Raw genomic sequence first — 15,253 nt, 5'->3', positions numbered from 1 at the left:
GGTCGGTGCGAGCCGTGTAGGTGGGAGGCGCCGGGGGTGCAGCGGGCCACCAGGCCGGGAGAACTCCTGAGCTGGGGGCCGGCAGAGCTGGGACACCACGCCCGGCTTGCGCCTTGGGGGCGGGGGCGGCGAGACCCCGCCCCCTTTTGTCTTAGGTCCTGCGAGGTGTGCGGCTGCGCCCCGCCGGAGCGATTAGCGCAGCGCTCGGCGCCGCGCGGGCCCTTTCCGAATCCTGGCCTTGATTGCCGTCCCCAGTGTAGGGGTGGAGGGTTGGGGAGGTGAAACCGAAAGGGAGTGGTAACCGGGCTGACGAGGGGTAACTGCCATCATGAAGCACCCAGGCTGGCCGGGAGCAGTCACCACCCCTTCCTTCCCGAGGGGGCAGCCGAGGCCCACGGGATGGATACAAGCACGTGTCCTGACTGTGGAAGAGGCGGAGCTGGGATACGAACCTGGGACTCAGCCCTTGGCCCGCACTGCGCCAGGATGGGGAAAACGTGTATTTGAACCAGGCTCTGAAAACCGAGAAGGGTTTGATGAGTGGCAATAACTGAGCGAGCTCAGCCTTAATCGCCCGTGGGAAGACTTTTTTTTTTAATAGGCTACACTTTCCTCCACTGTAAAAAAAGGCTGGACTTAGGAAAACTAATTACTAATATGTAAGTAGTGCTTTGCAACGCAGAAAGCACCTTCAATTACGTTGTCATAGATAATGCCTCACAATTAACTCGCCAAGTAAGCTTTTTTAAATTAGCCTCCTTGGAAAATGAAGAAATTGTGTCCTAGAGAGGTTTGTTAGATCAGGGAGCAGTGATAGGCCATTATATTGAACAGGTCAAAGGTTTTTTCGGGATAACTGCCTTGGGTGAGCATAAAACTCAAGAACCCAAACATCCTGGGACCTTATCATCTGCTAGTTGAAAATACTTTTGCTGAGTCTGCTTGCCCTTCCCTACTATCAACAACTGTAACCCCACAACCCAAATCACTCCGACAGAGATATTCTTATTTTTAATATTTCTTTATGGGTTGGGCTGGGCTGTGGCGAGTCAGTCCTTCAGGCAAAGTCACAACTGAGAGGGAGTCAGATGGAGAGTTGGTTACATTCTGAAAATGCCAACTGTTTTGGGTCTTCTAAATAACAATTATTTTGATGGCATTGGTGATAATAATAATTTTGTCCTTCCTATTGGCAGGTCCACCTCCTAGCAAAGGTTTGGAATGAACATGAGAAATGTAAGTCGGGATTTTGAAGTATCAGTTAAAGGAACCTAAATTGGTTATTTAGGAAATACTGGCAGTTAATTTGGTGATAACCATTTCGGGATGTACAAAGTTAATTGGTAGGCGCTTATCAAATGTCCATTTTCGAGGAGTATATTTTGTAACACGTGGGGAGAGGTCTACACAGGTGGCAGGCTCAAACAGGACAAATACCCTGAGAGATGCTGTTTTTTTTTTTCAGTCCGTATGGGTCTGTTAAAGGGAAGATGGGCCCTGTGTTTCCTAATGTCTGTGATGGGTACCAGGTGTGTTCTGGGCTAAATGTTTTCATTTATCCTTTATCCTCACAACGTGCTTAAAAGACAGGAGTATTTACCGTTTTTAGAAATGAGACTTCAAGGGCGCCTGGGTGGCTTAGTCGGTTAAGCATCCGACTTTTCGCTTACGTCATGATCTCGCAGTTCGTGGGTTCGAGCCCTGCGTCGGGCTCTGTGCTGACTGCCAGCTCAGAGCCTGGAGCCTGTTTCAGAGTCTGTATCTCCCTCTCTCTCTGACCCTCCCCTGCTCACGCTGTCTCTGTCTCTCTCTCCTAGAAATAAATAAAAAAACATTTTAAAAAATGGGAAAAAAAAAAGAAATGAGACTTCAGCTTAGGAAGGCCACGTAAACCAGCCCTGCTGGGGCCAGAACAACTTTTCACTAAACCACACTTTTCACATTGATCCAGGTTCAGAGTCAACAAATATTTAACGAACATCTACTTACACCAGGTGCTTTTGAGTATTTGATTGACTCCTCACGACAGCCAGTCATGCCTTTTGCTTATTTCAGCTGATCATGTTGAAATCCGTTAGCAAGCATTGGAAGGAAATAGTCCATTCCCTCAGGTAGGACAGGAGATAAGCATTTGGAAGTCCATGGGACTGTTGTGCCCCCGCCTTCTAAATATGATGGGTGCTGTGGGGATACTAAAGGGAGCAGTTCCTTAATATAGTCCTGACCTCTCCAGAAGGGTGGTGCAGAGCAAAAAATGTGGGACTTGTCCGACAAATTGAGTTGCAAGAGCATTTTTTCCCAGTGGTGACAAGTCTGCAAATGCCATTGGTTTCCTGTGATAGATGCACACACATAGTGATTAATGGCACTGACCATTGGTCTGACATGGCTATAGGGGCTGAATAGGCGGGCAGGCCCGGTTCTGGGTTTGAAGGGCCTTGGCTGTTATTCTAAGAGTTTTAATCTGTGGGCAGTGTTTGAAAGAGAAGTGACTGGATGGGTAGATGCTCTAGGTGACGTCCTACAGCAGAGTGGAGGGTGGATTGGAGCAAGTGGAACTGGAAGCAGGAAGGTCAGGAAAAGAACTATTGCAGTTAGTTAATTGGAATGAACGTGGAGTTGTCCAGTAACTGATAAAAATGCTAACAGCTCTCATCCACTGAGCTCTTCCCACGTGGGGGGTTGGGCGCGTATTATCTAATTTACCCTTTGAGCTAAATCTTGTTATCCCCATTTTACAGGGTAGGGGGCTATGCAGATGACTTGTGTAAGGCCACACAGTGACTAAGTGGTAGAGCTGGAGTTCAAATCCACGTCTGTCTGAATCTAAAGCCTTAAGGCTGCAAACCTAAATTGATGTTACAAACATAAACACCTGTGACTAGTATTAGGCAGACTATGCAGATCTTTGTACAGCGGAAATTGCCATATAAAGTACCAGTCTCGTTGATTTGTATCTCAGACACATCCCGAATATGCCTTCTTACCTCCTCCCCCTACCTCCCCGGTGAGTCACCTTCATTTCCTGCCTTCAGTCCTATAGTAGATGCCTTACTATTTTCTCGGTGTCCTCACTTGCCGAAACCTAACAGCATGGCTGATCTCTTTAAAATAAATCAGGGGCAGGGGCGCCTGGGTGGCTTGGTCAGTTAAGCGTCCGACTTTCGCTTAGGTCATGACCTCGCGGTTTGTGGGTTCGAGCCCCACGTCGGGCTCTGTGCTGACTGCCAGCTCAGAGCCTGGAGCCTGTTTTGGAGTCTGTATCTCCCTCTCTCTCTGACCCTCCCCTGCTTACGCTGTCTCTCTCTCTCTCTCTCCTCTAGAAATAAATAAAAATATTTTAAAAAATAAAATAAATCGGGCAGTGCTTGCTTCGGCAGCACATATACTAAAATAAATCAGGGGCACCTGGCTGGCTCAGTCGGTAGAGCATGAGACTCTTTATCTTGGGGTCCTGAGTTTGAGTCCCACGTTGGGCATAGAGATTACTTACGGAAAAATAATAAAAATGAAAATGCATAGAAGCTGCAAAAATAAAATACAAATCAAACTGTGCCCTCCTCCTTCTTAAAACACTTGCCTGGTTCTTTTCTCATCACTCTTAAAATCTAATTCCTCACCTTGAGTTATAGGGGCCTACACGATCTGTCAGCTACCTGCCTTGCCAACTTCATTTTGTTCCTTTCTCATTGAATTCCGGCCCTATGGCCCTTCTTTCTGTCGCTGGAACGTGCCAAGCTTGTTCTTGCCTTGGGGAATTTGCATTTGTTGTTTCTATCAGAATGTTCTTTTCCTAGATACTCTCATGTCTGACTTCTTCTTGCCATTTAGGTCTCATTTCAAATGTCTCCTCAGAAAGGACTTTCTTTTTTCTTTTATTTTTTTTAGGTTTTATTTCTGAGAGAGAGAGAGACAGCATGAGCAGGGGAGGTCAGAGAGAGAGGGAGACACAGAATCTGAAACAGGCTCCAGGCTCTGAGCTGTCAGCACAGAACCCGATGTGGGGCTTGAACCCATGAACTGTGAGATCATGACCTGAGCCGAAGTCGGATGCTTAACCAACTGAGCCACCCAAGTACCCCATTGTCTTTTTTCTTTAATTAATTAATTTATTTTGAGAAAGAGAGGCAGAGAGAATGCACGCACATGAGCAGCGGAGGGGCAGAGAGAGAGAGAGGGGGGGAGAGAGAATTCTCAGCAGGCTCCAGGCTCTGAGCTGTCAGTACAGAGCCCGGTGTGGGGCTTGAACTCACGAACTCTGAGATCATGACCAAAGGTAAAACCAAGATTTGGATGCTTAACCCACTGAGCCACAAAGGCACCCCTCACCTGCCCGTTTTTAATTAGATTTTTGGGATTTTTGTTTTAGCTTTGAGTTGTATTAGTTCTTTATATAATTCTGGGTGTTAATTCCTTATGGGATATATCATTTGCAAATATCTTCTCCCATTCAGGAGGTTGCCTTATCCTTTTATTGATGGTTTCCCTCTCTGTGCAACAGCTTTTTATTTTGGTGTAATCCCAATAGTTTATTTCTGCTTTTGTTTCCCTTGCCTGAGGATTCTTATCTACAAAAATGTTGCTACAGCCATTATCAAAGAAATTAACTGTTTCTGCCTTCTAAGAGTTTTATGGTTTCAGGTCTCACATTTGGATCTTTAATTCATTTGAGTTTATTTTTGTGTATTGTGTAAGAAAGCGGCCCAGTTTCATTTTTTTGCATGTAGCTATCCAGTTCTCCCAGTACATTTACTGAAGAGACGATCTTTTGCCCATTGAATATTCTTGCTTCCGTTGTTATTGATTAAGTGAGCATATAAGCGTGGGTTTATTTCCAGGCTCTCTATTCTTTTTTTTTTTAAAGATTTTATTTTATTATTTTTAAATGTTTATTTATTTTTGAGAGAGAGAGAAAGTAGGGGGGCAGAGAGAGAGGGGGAAAGAGAGGATCTGAAGTGGGCTCTGTGTTGACAGCAGACAGCTCAGTGTGGGGCTCGAACTCACAAACCATGAGATCATGACCTGAGCCGAAGTTGGATACTAAACTGACTGACCCCCCCCCTCCAGGTGAGCCCCCCCAACCAGGATTTTATTTTTAAGTAATCTCTATACCCAGTGTGGGACTCAAACTCAACAACCATGAGATCAAGAGTCACACGCTCCACCTACTGAGCCAGCCAGGCACCCCATGTTCTCTCTATTCTTTACCAGTGATCTGTGTGTCTATTTTTTGTGTGCATACTATACTGTTTTAATTACTACAGCTTTGTAGTATATCTTGAAATCTGGGACCGTGATTCTGCCAGCTTGGTCTTTTTCAAGATTGCTGAACTATTCAGAGTCTTTTGGGGTTCCAAACAAAATGTTAATGATTTGTTCTAGTTCTTGGGAAAACAGTATCCACACTCTTAATTAAGTGAAAGCAGACACCTTTTCTTTCCCGCCTCTGCATCTCAGCACCTTGGACATAGCACGGCATTTTGCAGGCTCTTAATAAAAATCACAGAAAGAAAGATTGTAGTCACAATAGAAATATAACTGCATTTTTAAAAATGGTTTTATATTAAAATTTTTAATGTTTATTTTTAATTTTTTAAAATGTTTTGTTTATTTCTGAGAGAGAGACAGCATGAGCAGGGGAGGGTCAGAGAGAGAGGGAGACACAGAATCCAAAACAGGCTACTGGCTCTGAGCTAGCTATCAGCACAGAGACCGATGCAGGGCTCGAACCCATGAAATGTGAGATCATGACCTGAGCCGAAGTTGGGCGCCCAACCAGCTGAGCCACCCATGTGCCCCTAATGTTTATTTTTGAAGGAGAGAGACAGAGTGTGAAGGGGGCAGGGGCAGAGAGGGAGACATGGGATGCAAAGCGGGCTCCAGGCTCTGAGCTGTCAGCACAGAGCTCAACATGGGGCTTGAACCCATGAACTGTGAGATCATGACCTGAGCTGAAATTGGACGCTAAACGACTGAGCCACCAGGCACTCCAGAAATATAACTACGTTATTAACAAAAGTTAGGAATTATCCTTGATTCTCTCTCTGCCACTCACAATTCCACCTGCAAATTCTGCAAAGAAGCAGAACTACTTCTCACCAGTTATATATAGCCCAATATGTCCACTCGCTGCATTCCCATTGCCACCACACTTCTCAGTGACTGACTTTGTCCTAGGTGCCACTACTGCCTCCCCGTGGTTACCTACATCCTTGGCCTCCGGCACCTCTCCTGATGGCTAATTGATATCTGCTGAAGCAACGAATCAGGTGCATTATTAGGGCAGAGATGTGCTNGGTGAGTGTTTTTTTTTTTTTTTTTTTTTTTTTTTTTTTTAAGTTTACTTACTTGTTTTGAGAAAGAGAGAGAGAGAATCCCAAGCCGGATCCCACGCTGCCGGCACAGGGCCCGACGTGGGGCTTCATCTCCCACACCATGAGATCGTGACATAAAGGGCAGAAATGTTTATTTATGTTGAATGAAAATTTACTAGCTGACCCTAGTGTGTTAGTTTGCTAGGCTGCTATAACAAAGGGCCACAGACTGTGTGACTTAAATAGCAGTAGTTCATTTTTTCACAGTTCTGGGGGCCAGAAGTCCAAGATCATGTGTCAACAGGTTTTCTTTCTTCTGAGGCCTCTCGCCCAGGGTGGCAGGTGCCCCCTTCTCGCTGTGTCTTCCCATGGTCTTTCATCTGTATGCACACGTTTGTGTCCCAATCTTTTCTTATAAGGATACCAGTCCTAGTGCCCACCTACATGACCTCATTTTACCTTTATTGTATATATTTTTAACGTTTATTATTATTTTTTAAAATATTTTTATTTATTTCAAGGAGAGAGAGAGACAGCATGAGCAGGGGAGGGTCAGAGAGAGAGGGAGTCACAGACTGAAACAGGCTCCAGGCTCTGAGCTGGCAGTCAGCACAGAGCCCGACGCGGGGCTCGAACCCACGAACCGCGAGACCATGACCTAAGCGAAAGTCGGACGCTTAGCCGACTAAGCCACCCAGGCGCCCCAAATGTTTATTAGTTTTTGAGAGTGAGAAAGAGAAAGCAGGGGAGAGGCAGGGGCAGAGAGAGAGTCCTTGGTAGGCTCTGTGCTATCAACTCACAGCCCGACACGGGGCTCGAACTCACGAACTGTGAGATCCTGACCTGAGCTTAAATCAGATGCTCAACCAACTGAGTCACCCAGGTGCCCCTACCTTGATTATATTTTGAATGGCCCTATCTCCAAATACAATGACAGTCACAGATTTAAAGAGGGTGGGATGCAGTTCAGCCCATAACACAAGTGACATCTGTCCTGTGCTTCACAAAGCTGCCGGCTTGAGGCTGTTTTGGCAGGAGCTCACACTACGTTCCTGCAAGTGCTGTCTCAGCGCTGCAAAGCTGAGTTTGAAGATATTGTGCATCGATTAACGTGGAACTGGAAATGATTCCTGATTCCAAGGCTTGAGGAGGCGCGCTGTGCCAAACAGGCATTCAGTTCTCAGGACAGAAATCCTGAGTTTGTTTGGGCTTATCTACTTAATGAACAGAACCGTTAGGTATTTCTAGAGGCCTAGGGGGTCATGAAACAATTACTGAAACACTGGATGCACCATGAATTGTGAAAAATTGGGAGCCTTTACTGCAAACAAGTCAGAAACACCAAGGGCAGATTTTAATCATATTTCTCCAGGTCCTACCTGAGACCCTATTGAAAAGAAAATATTTGGGAATCAAGCCCTGAGTCAGTTTTGGGATCCACTGATCTAGCCTAACCCCTTCATTAAGTCCTGGAAAAAGAAATCTTTTGCTAGAGGTCCTAGAGCAAGTTAGTGGCTGAGCTGGGACTAGAATCCAGATTCTAAGGGAATCCATCAGATTCTCTTCCTCTTCACCAGCATTTCCCACACCCATACCTGCAGATGTGGTCATGGCCATCTGCTCCTTAAAAACACACATGGCTCTGACCTCAAAGACAGATAGCAATTACATGGGCAAACTCCGTATTGAGTACATCAATTGCATTAAAAAAATTTACATTGTATAAGATCTGTATGAGGAAAACTGCGAAACTCATGAAAGATTTTAAAGACGAATTAAATGGAGAGCTATTTCATATTTATGGATGGAAAGACTCAATATTCTTAAGATGTCCATTCTTTTCAACTTGATCTATAGATTCAATTCAATCCCAATCAAGATCCCGCAAGTTCTTCTGTGGATGGTAACAGATTCTCAAGTTTGTATGTAGAGGCAAAAAGAATAACCAACTCAATACTGAAAAAGAGCAAAGGGACACCCGGGTGGCTCAGTCAGTTAAGCATCCGGCTTCGGCTCAGGTCATGATCTCATGGTTCCTGGGTTCAAGCCCCTCGTCAGGCTCTGTGCTGACAGCTCAGATTCTGTGTCTCCCTCTCTCCCTGCTCCTCCCCCTCATACTCTGTCTCTTTCTGTCAAAAATAAACAAACATAAAAAAGAGCAAAGTCAGAGTGATGCAGGCAGACTAGGTCTGAGGATCCAGAGGGGTTCCCACAGGACCAGCTGAGAAGGTCCCTCGCTGCTCACAGGATAGAAATCGATGCCAGCCAGGGGCCTCTGGGTGGCTCAGTTGGTTAAGCATCCGATTTCGGCTCAGGTCGTGATCTCACCGTTCGTGGGTTCGAGCCCCGCTTTGGGGCTGTGTGCTGACAGCTCAGAGCCTGGAGCCTGTTTCAGATTCTATGTCTTCCTCTCTCTCTGACCCTCCCCTGCTCATGCTGTCTCTATTTCTCTCTCCAAAAAATAAATAAATAAATAAATAAATCGATGTCAGCCAGCAGGAGGCGGGAGAAGTTTAGTGAAGGTAGAGAGACTGTGCACGTACAGTGTCAGGGAGACTGAGAAGGGAAAGGAGAGAGAGTCTCATCTTTACTCAGGATCTGGGGTTTTGACTGAGGATTATAGTCTGGTGTACGTGTCCTCTCAGGCATCGAGGAACCTGTTAGAACAAAGACAAAGGCTCAAGTGTTACTCCTTGGCGCCAGAGGTTTTTGGCGTTGAGATGTCTAGTGCCATATGATGGCTCTGTTGTTTGTTCTCAACTGGTCCTCCTTTAGATGTTGTCTGTTCTAAAGAAATCATCAACTCCTCGTCCCTTACAAGGAAGTTGTATACTATTTGCATTATGAAGCTTGTGTAAAGTGGAGGTGCAGGTCCTGGCAAGATTGGAAGTGAGTAAAGAAGTAAAAAGCAGATTAAAAAATTAAAATTGTTTTAATGTTTTATTTATTTCTGAGAGAGAAAGAGACAGCATGAACAGGGGAGGGTCAGAGAGAGAGGGAGATACAGAATCTGAAACAGGCTCCAGGCTCTGAGAGCCATCAGCACAGAGCCTGACGCAGGGCTCGAACCCATGAATTGTGAGATCATGACCTGAGCTGAAGTTGGACGCTTAACTGAGTGAGCCACCCACATGCCCCGCTAAAAGCAGAGTTTTATGGAGTCTTTTGGTTTTCCTATCTCAAGAGAACTGATACTACCCAATTTCAAGACTTCTTATAAAGCTACAGTAATCAAGCCAATATGGTATTGGTGAGGAATAGACAAATGGGTCAGTGGAACGGAATGGAGAGCCCAGAAATAGACCACGTAAAAATAGTCGACTCCTTGACCAAGGAGAAAAAACAATACAATGGAACAAAGGTAGTCTTTTCAACAAATGGTGTGGAACAATTAGGCATCNCAATCCAGACATAGGCCATATATCCTTGACAAATTAGTTTTTAAATTTTTCTTGAGTTTATTTATTTTGAGAGAGAGAGAGAGCGAGAGAGAGCGAGCGAGCCCAAGCAGGGGAGGGGCAGAGAGAAGGAGAGATAGAATCTCAAGCAGGCTCTGCACATTAGCACAGGGCCTGATGCGGGGCTTGAACCCACGAACCTTGAGATCATGACCTGAGCTGAGATCAAGAATCAGACACTTAACTGGCTGAGCCACCCAGGCATCCCAATTCTTGACAAAATTTAACTCAAAATGGATCATAGACCTAAATGTAAATCACAAAACTATAAAATAACTCCTAGGAGGTAACATAGGGTAAAATCTGGATGCTCATGGAGATGGTGATGACTTTTAACTTTTTGTTTCTTATTTTTTGAGAAAGAGTGAAAGAAAGTAAGCACACGAGCAAGGGAGGGTTAGAGAGAGAAAGAGAGAGAATCCCAAGCAGGCTCTGCACTAATAGCACAGATCGGTCTCACAACTGTGACATCATGACCTAGCCAAAATCAAGAGTCGGATACTTAACCAACTGAGCCACCCAGGTGCCCCAAGATTTTTTTTTTTTAAAGTAATCTCTATACCCATTGCAGGGCTTGAACTTATAACCCCAAGATCAAGAGTTCCATGTTCTACCCACTGAGCCAGCCAGGTGCCCTGTGGTGAGGACTTTTTATTTATTAAAAAATTTTTTTTAAATGTTTTATTTATTTCTGAGAGAGAGAGACAGCATGAGCAGTGGAAGGTCAGAGAGAGAGAGAGGGAGACACAGAATCTGAAGCAGGCTCCAGGCTCTGAGCCAGCTGTCAGCCCAGAGCCTGACACGGGGCTCGAACCCACAAACCATGAGATCATGACCTGAGGCAAAGTCGGACACTTAACCGACTGAGCCACCCAGGCATCCCGTGATGACTTTTTAGATACAACAAAGGTGTGATCCATGAAAGAAATAACTGGTAAACTGGGCTTCATTAGAATTAAAGATTTTTGCTCTACAAAGGACATTGTCAAGAGAATCAAGAGCCAGACTGGGAGAAAATATTTGCAAAGGACATATCTGATCAAGGACAGGATCCACCGTATACAAAAAACTCTTAAAATGCAACGATAAGAAGCCAACGTGATTTAAAAAGTGGGCCAAAGATCTTAATAGACACGGAACAGATGGTGAGTAAGCATATGAAAAGATGCCCTACATCATGTAACACCAATGAAATGCAAATTAAAACAACAATGAGATGCCAGTGTACACCTATTGAAATCGCCAACGTGTAGAATACTGACGACAAATGCTGGTGAGGATATGGAACAGCAGTAACTTTCATTTGCTGGTACTGGGAATGCAAAATGGTACAGCCACTTTGGAAGACATTTTGATGGTTTCTAACAAAACTAAGCATAACCTAAGCATACCATCTGGCAATTGTACTTCTTGGTGTCTACTCAAAGGAGTTGAAAACTTAACGTCTGCACGAAAACTTACACATGGATGTTCATAAGTGGCTTTCTTCATAGTTGCCAAAAGGTGAATGGGGAAATAAACTGTGGTCCATCCAGACAATGGCCTATTGTTCAGTGCTAAAAAGAAATGTGCTATCAGGCCATGAAAAGACATGGAGGAAGCTTGAATGTATATAACTAAGTGAAAGAAGCCAGTCTGAAAAGACTACGTGCTGGAGACACGGAGACGTGTCTATGGAGACAGTAAAAGAGCAGTGGTTGCCAGGGGCCAGGGGGAGGGCGAGATGAAGAGACAAGGGCACAGAGGATTTTTAAGGGAGTGAAAATGTCACGTGTAAAGGTGGGTACATGTCATATGTTTGCCTAAATGCAGAGAATGTACAACACCAGGGGTAAATCCTAATTAAACTCTGGAGTTAGGATGGTAATGATTTGTTCTGGTAGGTTCATCAGTTGTACCAAATGTACTGCTCTGGTGGGGCATGTCGATAGTGGGGAACACCATGAATGTAGGTAAATCTCTGTACTTTCCACTCTATTTATTATTATTTTCAACAATTTTTTTTCACATTTATTTATTTTTGAGAGACAGAGTGAGCAGGGGAGGAGTGGGGGTGGGGGGCGGGCAGACACAGAATCCAAAGCAGGTTCCAGCCTCTGAGCTGTCCGCACAGAGCCCAACATGGGGCTCGAACTCACGGACCTGAGCTAAAGTGGGACGCTTCACAGACTGAGCCAACCAGGCGCCCCTCTTTCCACCTAAAACTGCTCTAAAAATTGGAAGTCTAGTAAAAATTTATTTGTAGATCCTTTTGTGGTTCGTGGACGTGGTGACTGGTAGTCTATGCTGTTACTGTGTGAGATGTACTTCCCTCAAACCTTATGTGGCACTGGCACATTACGTGTCTGATGTGGAAAAAAATGTATCCAGAAGCCCATAAACAAGTTTAAGTATCCCCATTAGCAGCGCTACCCTTTCAGTGAAGTAAAAAGAAATATTTTACTGAGTATTGACCATGTGCCTATTGAGAGACAATACAGAGAACACACAGGAGACATATAAAATGTTCCTGGGGCGTCTGGCTGGCTCAGTTGGTAGAGTATGCGACTCTTGATCTCAGGGTCATGAGTTCAAGCCCCACATTGAAAAAGATAATAGGGGCATCTGGGTGACTGAGTCAGTTAAGCATCTGACTCGATTTCTGTGCAGGCCATGATCTTGTGGTTGTGGGATCAAGCCCTGCGTGGGACTCTGCACTAACAGTGGGAAGTCTGTTTGGGATTCTCTCTCTCTCTGCTCTTCATCCTCCCAAAATAAATAAACTTAGAAAAAAAGATAATAAAAAATAAAACGTGCTGTCGAAGTGAGCACAATAAAAAATACAATAAATAAAATCTTGGAGCACCTGGGGATGGCGCAGTTAAGTGCCGACTCTTGATTTCGGCTCAGGTCATGATCTCATATTCATGGGATGGAGCCCTGTGTTGGGCTCTGTTATGAGCGTGGAGCCTTCCTGATCTCTCTCCCTCTCTTTCTATCCCTTCCCCCTTTCACTCTCTCTCTAAATAAATAAATAAACATTTAAAAAATAAAATAAAACCTTGTTCCTGCAAAGTTAAAAGTCCAGTTCTTTGTCCTGAATTGTGATAAATCAATAATGCAAATGGACTTTAAAACCACCCCCTACCCCCACCACTCTGTTCCAACTCTGTGTCTGTAATTCAGAGGCTGAGAAAAAGTGTTCATTGTTAATGGTGTCTTCTGTGGCAGATACGTGACGTCTTGTTTGCCTCAAGTGGCCCAAGGAATATAAGAAAAAATACTCTGTCAACTATAAGTTGCTTTACAAAAACAGATTATTAATGCTGCTTTGTGAGATGAACAGCTTAGTTCTAGTACCTGTTGAAAGTATACAGTGAGGGGCACCTGGGCGGCTCAGTCGGTTAAGCCTCTGACTTTGACTCAGGTCATGATCTCACAGTTCGTGGGTTCAAGCCCCGTGTCAGTCTCTGTGCTGAGAGCTGAGCCTGGAGCCTGCTTCAGATTCTGTGTTTCTGTTGCTGTCTCTCTCTCTCCCCTGCTTGTGCTCTCTCTCTCTTTCTCTCTCTCCTTCTCTCTCTCTCAAAAATAAGCATTAAAAAAAAAAGTATACAGTGAAACAAAAAGAAGGCATAGAATTTGAACAAGGATTAGAAAGGAACCATGGGGATTTTCACTTCTGGTCACATGAGAATTCCACTACATTTCAGATTGGAGGAGGCGGATGGGAGCCTTTATGGCCCAGTGGAGAAGAACAGAGATTAAAATGTTTTTGGAACATGGGGCCCAAGAAGAAAGAAGAAGGAATTAGGACCGTGAAGCCCAAAGAAGAAAAGGTATCTTTATTTATTGAGAAGATAAAGCTAAGGGGTGTCTCGTGTTGAAATAGGTCCAGGGCATCTGGAAGATTCTCTGCCGTCACTGCTGGGAACACTGGGAATCGTATTTGGGTTCTGGGAATAAGCCCAAGGCCTTCTTAGTTCTCCCTGTCACCTTTCTGATGTGTCTTCTGCTTGAGAATATGCACAGACAGGGGCACCCCGGTGGCTCAGTAGGTTAAGCGTCCGGCTTCAGCTCAGGTCATGATCTCACGGTTTGTGAGTTCAAACCCCACGACGGGCTCTGTGCTGACAGCTTAGAGCCTGGAGCCTGCTTGGGATTCTGTGTCTCATTCTCTCTCTGCCCCTCCCCCACTTGTGCTCTGTCTCTCAGAAATAAATAAATGTTAGAAAAAAATTTTAGAATATGCTCGAACAGCCATTCTGGCTACAGAACTGCTCTCAGAGCCAGGCTTTTAAGGTGGGTCGTGTGGGGGGAGGGTAGCCAGCTTTGCCCCTGAGGATCTTTACTAATAGCTGGTCCCAGTAAGTGTTAAGAGTTGCTCCCTTGGCTAAGAATTCTTCAGGAAAGTTCACTCAGGAGGCACGCAATTCCCCACCAGGCTCCCCCTCCCCCGGTCCCTTAGGAAGCTGTAATATTGATAGTTACACCCTCTTCTCGGTGGCAGATGAAAACATAGCTTTGTTTGGAGCAGTTCCTAGTGGTTAGTCTTCCAGAGAGATGCCACCAAGACTTGGGCAGGTGGCTAGTGATTATTTCACCAACATGCAGGGTTTTGGTGAAGGAGCCGCACGGGGGTTGGGTTGGAGAAGGGCAGAAATAAAATGGTTTTGACGCATGGGGACCCAGGAAGAAAGCTAAAGGGCTCAGAGCTGTCCCTGGCACATAGTCAGTCCTGTGTGCTTGTGGGAGCTGTTAAGAGGGGGGCGAACTGCATGTTTAAATAGGGTGGTGAGATTGGAGTAGATGTGAAGCAGGTGAGGGAATTTGCTCAACTGGTTTCTGAGGAAAGAGTATTCCAGGCAGGAGGAATGGCCATAGCAAAAGTCTGGCACGTTCCACAGCATCACAGACACCCTGGGGCTGGGGTTGGGTGAGAGGCTAGAAAGGAAGTGTTCCCGCTTACATGAGGCCCGGGAGGCCCTGGTGAGGATTTGGGCTTTCACTCTCGTGAGATGGAGCCACACGGGTGGTTCGCAGAGGAACAGCAAAATTGGGTCTTTCTCCCTGGTGTGTTATTACGAATAACCTGGGAGGAGTAAGGGGTAAGGGTTGGAGTAGGAAGACCTGACGAGAGGCTCTGGCAAAACTGGACAGGATGAGGTGGGGCCAGAGTACTCAGGGGAGGTGCTAGGAGAGGCTGATTCTGGAAATGTTAAGAAGCCAGCGCTCACTCCTGAGGGACGGGTGCAGGGCAGTGAGAGTGGGCCCAGCAAAGTTTGCGGTCTTTCTTTACGTGCTTGGTGACCCCGTGTTGTTTAGCCTGAGTTGGAGGGACGTGGTTGGCATCGAGTGGTTGTGGGAAATAACGGAAATAACGGTTGTGGGAAATACTCTGAATTCTCTCATTCAGAGTATTTATTGGGCACCCACTACGTGTTAGGCATACAATGATGAGAAAAACAAGCTAAGGTCATTATCCACGTGAAGCAACGATTCTAG

At 45.3% G+C, this 15,253-nt stretch overlaps 1 long non-coding RNA gene and 1 other non-coding gene across 3 annotated transcripts in view; both read left to right on the top strand.

Annotated features, from left to right (window-relative positions):
- Positions 1-153: 153 nt before the first annotated feature.
- Positions 154-15,253, top strand: part of LOC144226531 (uncharacterized) — a 67,671-nt gene continuing 52,571 nt past the window's right edge. For both annotated transcript variants that reach the window (XR_013333670.1, XR_013333671.1), the window contains exons 1-3: positions 154-659; positions 1,197-1,236; positions 13,462-13,587. This is a non-coding gene — a long non-coding RNA (uncharacterized LOC144226531). The remainder of the gene's footprint in view (positions 660-1,196; positions 1,237-13,461; positions 13,588-15,253) is intronic.
- Positions 12,018-12,123, top strand: LOC144226633 (small nucleolar RNA U13). The gene has a single exon (XR_013333707.1). It is a non-coding gene; the product is annotated as a small nucleolar RNA U13 (small nucleolar RNA).

Source organism: Crocuta crocuta, unplaced genomic scaffold (assembly GCF_008692635.1).
Source record: "Crocuta crocuta isolate KB4526 unplaced genomic scaffold, BGI_CrCroc_1.0 scaffold143, whole genome shotgun sequence".
Classification (NCBI taxonomy): domain Eukaryota; kingdom Metazoa; phylum Chordata; class Mammalia; order Carnivora; family Hyaenidae; genus Crocuta; species Crocuta crocuta.
The sequence above is the reverse complement of the archived record's forward strand: the minus strand, read 5'-3'. Positions and strand labels throughout refer to the sequence as shown.